This window comes from Melanaphis sacchari, unplaced genomic scaffold, assembly GCF_002803265.2.
Source record: "Melanaphis sacchari strain LSU unplaced genomic scaffold, SCAv2.0 Contig1154_pilon_pilon, whole genome shotgun sequence".
In the NCBI taxonomy this organism is placed as follows: Eukaryota; Metazoa; Arthropoda; class Insecta; order Hemiptera; family Aphididae; genus Melanaphis; species Melanaphis sacchari.
Window position 1 is genome coordinate 1 of NW_020270446.1, and position 13,337 is coordinate 13,337.

The 13,337-nt window shown below is 26.7% G+C and overlaps 1 long non-coding RNA gene across 1 annotated transcript; it reads right to left on the reverse strand.

The window, feature by feature from the left end:
- Positions 1-10,180: 10,180 nt before the first annotated feature.
- Positions 10,181-11,795, reverse strand: LOC112603933. The gene is made up of 3 exons (XR_003115190.1): positions 11,670-11,795; positions 11,402-11,413; positions 10,181-10,214 (listed from the first exon to the last, which is right to left on the reverse strand). It is a non-coding gene; the product is annotated as an uncharacterized LOC112603933 (long non-coding RNA).
- Positions 11,796-13,337: the final 1,542 nt, after the last annotated feature.

Sequence of the window (13,337 nt, forward strand, 5' to 3'; positions counted from 1 at the left end):
CTGGTATTACTTCGTTCCAGTTACGTATTGCTGTCTCATCACTAAAACGCGAGTCGTTGCCGCTAACCGCGATTACTAAGTAGGAGCGGAACGGCGAACAATAATAGACATTGTCATGTTCACAGGCTAAATCTAGTTCTTGTTATTTTTACACAAAATATTCAACAAGTAGGTGAAATAATAGGCTTATAAGAAGCTGTTTTTGCATTTCAATCAGTATCTACTCTTCGTCGTCATGCTTTTTCCCAAGAAACAAATTTCAAAATCCCACACCACTGTGATACTAAATGGGTCTCAAAATATAAAAGTATACAATTTTTCAAAACTCATTTTGGTAGTATTTTAAAAGTTCTTAATACATTTAAAAAAAGTTCTAAAAAACGTGAGGCTGCAGAGGCAAAGGGATTGATGTTTCTTCAAATAGGATGTCTCAAGGCTCAAGTAGAATGACAGTTTATTACATAACTTCTACTACTGGTAAAAGACATATTTTATCAAATGAAGAAAAAAAAACTGAACTTAAAACAATACTTTATAATATTTTATATGTCATATTATGTGTTGAATGAACAGACGATTTGATGAAAATGGTGAATTTTATGCAGTTTTAGGTGTATTAGACCAAACTTCAAAATATTTTTAAGACTTTGAAACACTATGTAATTTTGCAAAAACTTTTCCATTTTATCGGTCTGATGAATTTTTCATTAAACTAAAATATCAATGTGAATTAGGGAAAACATTATTTTCATCTAATTCTGGTATTTTTATAATACTGTTGAATGAAGTAAAAAGTTATAAAGTTGGATTTGAAGAATTAAAAAAAGTAATTGAACTTATTGTTGTAATTCCTGCATCTAGTACTTCTTCTGAAAGAAGCTTTTCAACAATGAGAAGAGTGAAAACATACCTAAGATCAACTATGAAAAGTTCTAGACTAAATGATTTGACATTTTTTTCCATAGAAAGGGAAAGAAGTGGAGAATTTATGGATAGGCCATCGGTTGTCATTGACGATTTTGCTGTTATGAAGAAGAGAATATTAGAATATTTACTTTGAAAATATATAATTAATTAATAATAAGTATATTATAAGTTACAACTTTACGAGTACATAAATTAATATTTATAATTGTATTTTGTAAAAATATTAGTATTTAGGTACTTAAAGTAAAAATTGCATCTTTTGCAACTATATGCTTATTTTCTGGTTCAATTTGTTTTAATTTTTAAGTAATTAATTATTAAATTATTGATAAGAATAATTATTGAAAACTTTGAAATTATAGTAGGCTAATAAAAAAAAATCAGGAAATGTCCCCGTTACCTTCGGTGAGTAAAAGTTTTATAGTGGGCTCACCGCAAAAAAAATCCTAGCTACGCCCCTGGCGATTTCCAAACATAATTAATAACATTAAATGCAACATATTCGATTTCTTTATTTTGTATACTATACAGTTTTTCTGTATATCAAATGGTAATGATTACAATAAAAATTGATTGAATATATTATAAGAAAGATATCACTAATAATATTGTAAAACATGCAATATATTTATAAACATTAAAATGACGTACCCTTTAGAGATCCTAAAGAAAATAAAAAAATAATATATTTATGAGTATTTCGTTTTCATTGTTAAAATAACTAAAATAATTAATTGGGATAAATCTTATAAAATACATTATAACAATATTATTGAAATTTAACTTAGTAAACATCGCTATAAAAGATTATTTATCAAATAATTAAAATATGAGTAATTATATAATTATAAATGCTTAATTATAAAGTGTTAAATAATTGTGAATAATAATTTTACTCCTTGGAAATAGTAGTTCTTCGCTATAATGTTAATCGAACTCGTAAGGAAAATAAGGTGGAACTAAAATTAGTAGGGAAGAAAAAATCTTGGCTAGAGAAACAATAAACTTAAGAGCGCGATAAAAAGAGGTTAGAAGAGGCACTAGAAATAATTATGCAAAATTGTTGACTATGAACCATATAGGCTATCATGTAAAATGCAGTATTATAAAGGATAAATTATCCCGGGAATAACCCTAATATGACGTATGATATAGGGAGTTATTGCAAGCCTATTTTTTAGCTATACACCTAGAGAATTATGCAGCTTTTTTTAAATCAACCACTGCAGCGGAAATATTTTATATTGTAAAATTGATCTCGACATTGAAATATTCTGAATCGAAAAGGATTTAAGACATTGTGCTAAGATAAATCACGCTGAGATGTCAAACGAAGGTCGCTGATGAGTTTACTTGCTGTCTGATGAAATACTTATTAGCATCGTATGTTTTGTTTACACCCTAACTTTATCACCACTGACTACCATTCCTTATACTACCAAAATGATGGCTACACCGAGTACCTACGCATTTTCCTACTTAAACGCATTTTCAGTTGTCATATACATATCATGGTGTCTTTTTGGTTTTACCATTCATAAGAGATAACGTTATTATGCGTGTCTTTAGTTTTTCATAATTGGTATCCTAACCTAACCTATGTTGGACAGGATCCTGACGGAAACAGTAACAATCAAATATCTAATAAGTTTTGAGCAATAATAGATAAATATAATTTACACTAGATTTCATTGATAGAGTATTAACGATTACGAAAAATACAATGTTGTAGTGTGATTCATACTAACCATAAAAAAAATTGTGCACAATTAATTTAATTAACATGACAAATGCCTAGAATGCGGTGTATGAAAGAATAATGAGGAGACACTAAATTATAAAAAGATAGTATCATACATAAATTAGTTTATTGAGTTAATATATAAAAGCGTGGAAAAGGTCGTGATAACGATGAGACAGCAACAAATGTTTAGTGACTAGTCAACAATTATCCGGAGCATATTTTGAGAATGTCAGCTATCGTCAAGAGATATAAGAATAACCAGGACAGCAGTATCTATGGCTATTACATAAATAAAGGTCAGAATGGTAAATAATATACAAGGTGGTGGGCTTCGGCCAACCTTTTTAATGGAACCCGTATTATAGAAACGAATAAAAAAACTATTAATCTAATTGAATTATAAAACTCTTAAATAATTACCATCGGGTTGGACATCTATAACAACAAATATAAATATTTTTCAATTAATGGAACAATTTTAGTACACTTTTTTTCTTTAAAAGTTATTTTATAGTTTTTAAAACTAAATCAATGTTCCGACATTCTATTTTGCACATTAACATATTATGGTTTTTTTCAACTGTAATCAATGTTATTTAACGATAAGTATCTTCTACATTTTTAAATCATTTGTGCTATAGAAACTGATCACTAAAAGCACTAACTACGACTTATTGGAAGTATAATTTATTTTAAACCCATAGAATTAACTGAGATAAATGACCGCTTAAAAATTGACAAATAAAAACTGATTACACATGTTAGTTATAAATTAACTTTAAATGTATGCGAAAAAAATCAGATACGTACAAATGTTTCTAACTGTAAAAAAATAAAATGTGCATTTATTATTTTATTGTTTAGTAAAAAGTTCTTGACAATGGAGAAAAAATTTAGCCTTGTATGTTCAAAATATGGACTCTTCTACTTCATCGCGTTTTCAGTTGTCATATTCATGTCATGGCGTCTTTTTAGTTTTGCTGTTCATAAAAAGACAACGGTATTTTGCGTATCTTAGATTTTTTTTTAAATTGGGTTTCCTTTCGTTTTTTAATTATTTTATTGAGCGTGCTTAATAATACACTTGCCCGGTAGTTATCGTTGCGAATTTGTTTACTTTTTATTTTAATGGTGCAATCGCCAACTTGTTCGAGACAGTCCTATACAGTTTGTTCAACTGGGTTATTTAAGCAGATTTTACCTTCAGTTTTCATTAGTTCGGCTCCGAGGATCTTCTCAATATTAACCTCAGTTCGTATTTTTCCCTTTTTAATTAATATATGGCCTATCTAACAGATTGACTTATATGTATAATTTTTGTATATTTATTGTTATTATTTTTTATTTCTATTATCATAAAATTTTTATTACATATTTGGATTGGCTACCCACTAATAAGTTTGTTCCTAGTGTAATAAATAGTTAATGGTGTAATATTTATTATAACTATTATCCAATTTCGGTGCAAGTTGTAAATTCTAACAAATAGGCTTGGTCGGCTAGGAGCTTCTTTGGCTGACATATGTTTAACAAGTTAAAATTCATTAAAGATTGATCGTAATCACAAATATGGTCTCGAGCCGGAACTTATGATCTTGATATATCAAATCAAACACAAATAGAATATTAAATTCAAGATAGAACTTAACCCATTTTATTATACTAGTCAGTTAGTCAATAAATAATTTAATAACACAAAAAAGAGTCTTTGTTTAATCATTTGGACAATAACAAATCTTTAGTTATATTTTTGTAATATTTAAGTTAAAAATAATAATAGTGCAATTAGAATTAAACTAAGTACTTTAAAAATAATAAGTGACAACTGGTAAATTTTTGTCAATAAAATAGACAATAGAAAAAAATTAAAAATAAACGCTAGAAGCATTTCTTATTCATAACATTTGACGTAATTGAATTGTTTTTTATACTTAACATTTTTGGAGTTTGGACTAATAATACAAATTTTTATTTGATCGAGTTCAATTCAGTACAGTTTAATTAAAACTATGTTCGATATCTGAACTGAACTCAGATAAAACACCTAAATTTCTGCTCGACTTTTCAAACTTCGAATAGTTTGACTACCTTTAAAAAGTAAGTTTACCAACACTTCACTATCGTTTAAATTATTACTGTTCAAACGCGGATACGTTTCCTACCATCGAATCGGTCAACCGGTTTCCCAAAATTATCGGGACTGTAAAAATTCACGAAGTTGTCAACGCCGCCACTTTGTCGTAACCTTTGTGGTTGACCGTTACGTCATATTCATTGCTTATTCTCTCCGGCGTTAGGACTTTGCGGACCTTTTTCCACTCGTTCACCGTTGACGCGTATGTTGGCATATAATTTATATTTTTCTTGGTCTCGTTGTTCTGACAGAAAATTTATATACTCATTGCCATCATCTACCGATTTGCAAACATCTACCTTGTCGTTTATGCCATCTTCGTCCTAGACGTGAAAGTCATTAGACTCGTTCGTCTCAAGCCGCTGTCGCCTTACCAGTGAGAATAATTTGAGTAGTGGCTCAATCTCCTTTTCCTGCGATCATAGACCGATGTGTTACCATTGTAGTCGTGATTTTTAGTAACTTGTAATTTTGTATTTTTGTATTGTAAGCATCTTCGTACAGGTGGAGCATTAGTTTTGCAATTATTAATATTTTTTATACTATTATGTTTATTTAGTCCAAGAAACGATGGATGGATGGATTATAACAAGATCTAAAGAGGCTAGAAGTAACAGATTGGAAGGAAAGGATACTGGATCGTGATCAATGGAGATCAGTGTCGGTGGCAGCCAAAACTCTTAGAGTTTTAAAGGCATATAAGAAGTAGAAGAAGAAGAAGAAGAAGAAGAAAATAATATTTAACTAATAAATATTATATGTTTAAAATGTGATGGTTTAAATATTACTGGTTCGTCATTTATATCAAATATTTAAAATAAATGATAATATTATAATCAGTATAGTCTGTAAGCCATTACACAACTATAATAATTTTATAGCATATGTTTAATTAATAAATCTTAATTTTTAAAAATTTAAAGAAAATACATACATAAATTATCTAAAAAAAAAAAAAAAAATGATTTACAGTTTACATTTTGTTAAATATTTTTTGAAAATGTATACATCAAAAATATATTTTTTGTGAGTACTGTAAGGATACAATCCCTCAATCAATATATTATAATATATTAGTCTATGTCAACACTTTTTGTTTGTCGATTAATACATACATACATTTATTCGATTTAACACTTTTTAAACAAAATTATAAAAATTTATTGTAATTTGTAAGTCAATATTTTCAATAATGTGTTATGACATGACTTCAAATATAATATCTAAAATTGTGAATTTTGTTATAACCTACCCGAGTGTTTTTGATATTCCTAACCGGGCTTCTAAATTTGAAATATTTCTAAATTGAAAATTCACTCTTTTCCAAATATTTGACATGAAATATTTCAATGCAAAAATGAAAAATAATTGGTTTAATATTTGGTATAAATTATTATGCTATTAATAACAACTTATTAATATTGTTAATTAAGTCTTTAATATGGATTATTCCTTATTCAATACTATAAAATTAACATTTAACTTTAAATAATTTGTATAGAGCTGAAAATTTGTATAGACTTTGAGTACCTATCTCATTACAAAATCAATATTAGAAATTTTCATGGATCTTACTTTTGCTGAATTTTTTATTCAACATCAGAGGTCACAAAAATATGATTTTTTCACTTATTTCTCAAGCTTTATGTGTTTTTGCGTAATCAGTTTACAAAAAATTTTGTAGATTGAGTAATTTTCTAAATAAAATATTTGGTAGCACTTAACGTAGGTAGACTCGAATACTGCCGGGTAACGACCCACAAGCTTCGAGACGTCAACGAAAATAGAATAAACGAGCTTATGTCGAGAATTTCCTACGTGGATAATAGTAAAATGTTCTCTTTAATTAATGATTAGAGAACTGTTTGTTGAATTGATTTCTGAGACAACGAAGGAGTATTGAGTTATTTGTCGATTAACGCTATACTCTGTAGCGATCATATGCAGTCGGTGGAACAACATTGACCATGCAAATGTTATGAATCCTATGATATCTATCTATCTATTTATATAAAAATCAAATAATATAAAACACATAATGTAAGATGTAGCAACACGTTTTTATCAAATAATTAATAACATAATTTTTTTAAGTTCAGGATGAAGACCGTAAACATTGTATTATTTTAATTTAACCATTTAAGTAAAGTCTAACGTCTCTTGTTGGAAAAGTTGAAATTTACTGTCTCACAGATAAGGGGATAAGGATACGATTTAACAAGCATTTTAAACCATGTTACGAGATCCTTTGTAATAGTAAAGTCGCCTTCACCACGAGCATCACTCTTTATGAAATGATGATACATAGAGTAGATCTACGCAACAGCCGGCAGACGGTTAGGGGTATTTGAGACATTCAGAACCAGGTCGTGACATCACTCACCATTTTTTATATTGTACTTTTAGATTTAAATTTAACGTTAAATATAGATTTTTCTTTACTTAATATATCATTTTTTATTTTTGCATTGATGCATGAACTAACGATACTGGACGTAACTCAAGCTTGTAATTATTGCCGGAGTTTGATATGCCACGAATCCTTCGAAGCATCTAGTTCAATAATAAAATTGATCGAAATTCTATAAATCATGATTATAATAAAAAAAAATGATGTGCTTATCTGATACGATAACAGGATAGTTGATACTCGGACTTCAGTAGCGATGCTGACAGTGACAATAGCAGCGAAGATTAGACTCACACGGGCGCTCACAGGCGGAAATATGCATGCAAACAACTGGAATCAATGTGCACAGCGAAACACACATGACGGCAATACTTTTCAAAAGAAGCGATTGTACTTTTTAAATGGCGAATCGTCGCTTGTGAGAAAAACAATATGCGTGTCAGTGATGAAGACATCCCAACGATACTTCGAGCGCGAATACGTGACACAATGGCCGCGTGTTAAAAACGGCATAAGTAGACGAATAGAGACAGTCTTTTTACACGTATTGTGTGTACCGATTTCGATGACAGATTAAATGTTAACTAATTAGCAGACGGTAACCACGGATACCAGTCGAAAAAGCAGTCGAATGTTCACACTATCGATAAAACCTTGTGCACAAACACATTTAAAATCAAGAACTTCAAAATTTTTCTTATGTAACAACTAAATTGGTGGAATAAATAAACTCAAGAAATGTATACATCCATGTCAAGCGATATCAAAAATTATATTAAGTTTCTTACCTTTATAACTAAAATTACTGTCAATTGTTTTTTTACCTGAAAATAATTATAATCATGTAGTACTAAGTACTAGTAAGTTTAAATGACAACTATTCCCTAAAGTTGTTTTAGACTATAATTTCGTAAAATAAATACCTATATATATATATATATATACATACGCTATTGAAAGAGGTACTTAAAAATTATATTTACAATTTTAAATTATAATAAACCATCTGTTTAGAATATTATAGTATTAATATTAACCCATTTTCTAGTATACCTAAGATTTGTTTTTCCTATAAGTATACTAGTGGTTATAAGCATCATTATTATACAGTCAATTATACCCGAATCAGTACCACAAAGAATATAATTTGTATTTTGATTGTACTTGTATAAAGTTGCTAGGGATTAAGTACTATAGGTGTTTGAAAAATAGCAATCGATAAAACATTACTTGTTAATTTTTTAGCTTTTTACAGGAGTTCCGAACTTTGTAAAAGTTGTTTGGTTGCGAAGATTTATAGAATAAGATTTTATTTACAATTACGTAAATAAATATTTTTAAGACAACTACTATAGAGATATTATAACTGGTTATCATACAAAACATTAATAATTGTTGGTTTTAAAATTAAACAAGTATTTTAATAATATAATGTTTATTTAACGAAAATGAATAGTTGTAAGAACTGCTTGCTGCGTGCGAGCTGGTTAGGTTAAGTTAGGCTAACTACCTATAATTAATAAAAAGGTATACCATCTACCAATAATATTATACACATCGAAAATAATAATATTTATTTTTCAAGTAAGAATAAAATCTATTGTATAAGTGTTAATAAAAAATATTGAGAAAAAAAATTATAAAGAAATAATAACTGTTAATTAAATAAAAATAATCCTGTAGAAAAAGAAATATTAATTGGTTTAGATACAGCGAATGATAATAACTCAGGAAGCGAATAATAATAACTCATGAATAATCGTAAGATTTTGATACAGAATACTTTAAGTGTGATTTAAATGTGAAATCAGAAAAAAATATTAAATATAGCTTTAAGTTTTAGATCAATGTCGAACAAAAAAAAAAATCCAGAGTTGTAAGCACGTTCACGCAACAAATATAATACATATGCAATTATCGCTATTTATTATACTAACTTGAGCTGATTTCTTGACAGGAACCAAATTAAGGGTCGATAATAGACGGCCCGTGGAAGTGAGATAACTGGACCACCGTAAATATTTATTTTTAATGCTGGTTTTCTACACATAATAAATATTTGATCTATTTGGAAAATACGATGACGTTCATCGTATAACGTTGCTCGCAGTAATAGTGATATAACACTGGTTATTGTATCTACTGTTAATAACATTTTTCAGTTCGTAATAAATAAAACTTAAACTGTTTATTTAATACAAAAACAATTGCATTAGTTATTAACTAATATTTAAGTTTTTTCTGGCTCTCGAAACTGTTTTTAAATTAGGTATTTAGATTACTATAGAATTTAATTGCCAACTCCCCAACAGGATCGAAAACGACAATGGATTGTCGATAAAAAAAACTGGAATAGATACAATTAAGGGAGAAGGGCTGTCATGAGATACACAAAGAGCAGTGAGCATTGAGCATACATACAAACGAACGGAAGCGTAAAAAGTTTTGAAATCGTATATACTTCTGAGAAGTACAATTACAATTTTTGATTTAATGTTAATCAAGGCAATCAACCATAAAATCACGTATATTATTTATACTTGACAGTACATTACATAACATATTTATCATTCCGAATATGATTTGTAATAAATTAATTGCTCATAATATTATTCTAATACATCAAACAAATTTGTAATTGAATTTATAAATAACTGTACTTTTGTCATTCTATCATCGTATCCTACATACTAGTTCGTGTAGCTTAAGTTGTTAAATTAACTACTTATTATATTTTAATGTTTTCCGATGATAAATCACATACCTTTTTAATTATGAATTTATTTATCTATATTTCTATGCGATATTTGCCAAAATATCCAAACATTAAAAATTAAATACTTAAACTAATACATAAACCTAATCTTACAAGTTACTTTTAAGTTTTTAATAGTCAATGCTTATAATTATACCTTAAAAAATATTTTAAACAGAATAAAATTACTACTTTGTAAATTACAACTACTTACTCTGAAAGTGGGGGCCAAATATTAAAATATCTATTCAATGTTAAAATGATTCAATTTTTATTATGTAAGACTACGTTTACAATACAGTTAATAATTTGTTGTATGTTAGATAATATTAAGATTTCTTATTTATTTTTAACTTTTTTGATACGATCTTTGAGGCCTATACTTACTCTTAAATGATCATTTAAAAATAATAAAATCTCAAATTCATTTCACAGATAAAGTTGTACATAACTAATTACAAGATTATTATTAATTATGATTACAGTACAACATATAATGAGAATATAATACGAGTATAATATCTTAAATCTTGTTGACTATTTTTAAAAGAGGTTTTTCCGTTACAAGAATTGAAAATAAAAATGTGTAAGGAGAGGGAAAGTGGATATAACCATTATAATGTAAAATAGGTTTGAGTATACCTAGTCAATGAGTAGGTAAGTAATATAATATACCTAAGTGTTAAATTTGACTTCAACGGTAAATTATTACAAATGATTCTGAATATCTAATCAAACACTATTAGTCCACTTAAATTACTAAGTATATTATATGATATATTTATATTGTTACTAAATAATTGATTGTACTATAACTGATGCTACGAGTTAAATTAATTTTTACTAAAAAAAAAAAACATTGTACTTCAAAATTTCATTGAGTGTATAAAATATAATAAAATGTAACTTATTCGAAATTTGCTATCAAATTACCTTTAAAATTAAGGATCTAAGTACATTTTCTCCAATTTTTTGTGTATGTATACAAACATACTCACACAAAAAAAATAAATATAAAATTATAAAATTAATACATTCAGTAAAGCACTTTGAATCATAATCGAATATTTTATGTATTTTACCAGCACTTAGTTTAAATTGTTTTGTGAAAAATATTTATTTTTAATTTTTATTAGTCGTAAACAATTGAAAATTGATATAAAGTAATTAAGGTAGTAATTTGAAATATGTTTCAATAATTTTTGATTACGACAAATCGACTACAAAACTGAAAAAAAAAATGTGTATTGATAGCATATTAGAGATTTTTGATTTTGTGAAATTTTCATTTGGATAATGGTCAGTACCTAAATTCATCCATCATCTAAGAATATGAAATAGATATTTAATAAAACCTATTAATACCTACTTAATATTAAAACTAATCTTTATTACTATATTAAGTTTAATATAAAAAATAAAAAATATTACGTTCACATTTTTCTGAAAAACAAAAAAGTATACTATTAATTACTATACACTAATTTTTAATGAAAAATCCAATAGATTAAAACTAACAATCATGTTGATTATTTTGCATACATTTTTCCAATTTTAAGTAGTTATACTGAATTTATTTTAAAACAATATAAAAATAAATATTTAATCATAACTAATTCTACAAATTATTATGGATGCATATTTATACAATACAAATTAAAATAAAATATAATAATTTTTCATAAATTGTTGACCATACTTTCAAAAACAGAATACGCTGGAATAATCAAAACTGAGAGAATTGTAATTGTAATAGTTATTAAATCACACTTAAAAAAAATCATTTTGGTAAATTGATATTAGTGAAGAATAAAAACTATATGACGTTAACTAATGAATTGAAAATAATAATACTTCTTAAAATCGATTAATCTCTAACCTATCCTTCCACAAAAAAAGAATAAACAATATTATTCACAATATGGTGTTTACTCTTTAACAACAAATATATAGTATGATAAACAAAATAAATTCATTATTTTCTTGTTCTGTTTTAGACTATTTATTATTATTATTATTATCATGATTAAAAAGATGTTTTAAATGTAAATAATAATTTTCATTCAATTGTTGCTGTTCATAAATATTATTCGTTTTGGAAAAAAAAAATGTATGTACCTACATAAACCAAAATATAATTTTCAAGAGCAACGTTTTCGTAAAAAAAAATTGATTCAGCCTAATGTAATTCTAATAGTAACATAAATTATTTTAACAGTGATTTAAAAAAAAAGCATATGAAAAAAAAGTAAATTGAAAAAAAAAACATATGGAAAAGAGCAAAAACCAATTATTACTAGTATAAATTATTACAAATAGTTTGTTAAAAAAATTAAATCAAATGTATTTGTTTAAACTTATATTGTAAATTACATAATTTAAGAAATGTTCGATATAATTATAATTATTATTATTGTATCTTGTACACAGTAAAAATAACTAGGTACTTTGCATTAAATGAAAAAAACCACCTTTTATATTTACATGTTCGCCTGATATAGACATGACTGCATTTATAGCTGCCTTTTCGAAGTCAATATGATTGATAATAATAGGGTTTGGATACAAGTTTTGATTATGACATGCATCAAGTAACAATTGTAACATATATTCATAAGTAGTTTGCGTTTTTTTTCTAATAAAAAATATACTGTAGTTATATATAAATCATGAATTTTGACTCTTATTACATATAATTGTTAAAAAATAGAAAGTGCCGTTGCAAAGTTACCATCAAACATCTATGTTATTGCCTCGATGAGGTGTTTTAACCCTTCATCAGTGGCGAGTATGATACTCTGGCTACAAATCGATTTTCTATACTATCTTTTAGTAGTAATCTAAGTTAATCATTTGTGAGTCACCTATAATTTAAATTAAAAATAATTAATAAAAATGTTTTGTCGTGATTACACAATATTTTATATTATTAACATTTAGACATATTAAAAAAACGGTATACTCGTAGATAGCAATCAATTAAATATTATTAAACTATTATAACGATTTAATTATTTAATTACCTAAATAATAATGGGTCTGATATGTTTGCCCGACACTCGAATGCCCGACACTTCAATTGCCAGACACCATTTGCCCGACAATATATTTTACATATATTTTTTTTTTTTTTTTACTGTACGTAATACTAATATAAAATCTTTTTTTATTATTATTATTTATCCAGAGGATAAGTAATACTAACGTGGTTTCTTCTTTAGCTCTCGATACAAAAACAAAAACAAAAAAAATTATTATTATTTATTATTATACAATAATAAGATAAATAAAATGTTATTGCGTTTTTGGTCACGAACTATACTGCTATTCACGATAATATTTTTATTTCCAAATAAACCAATAGGCG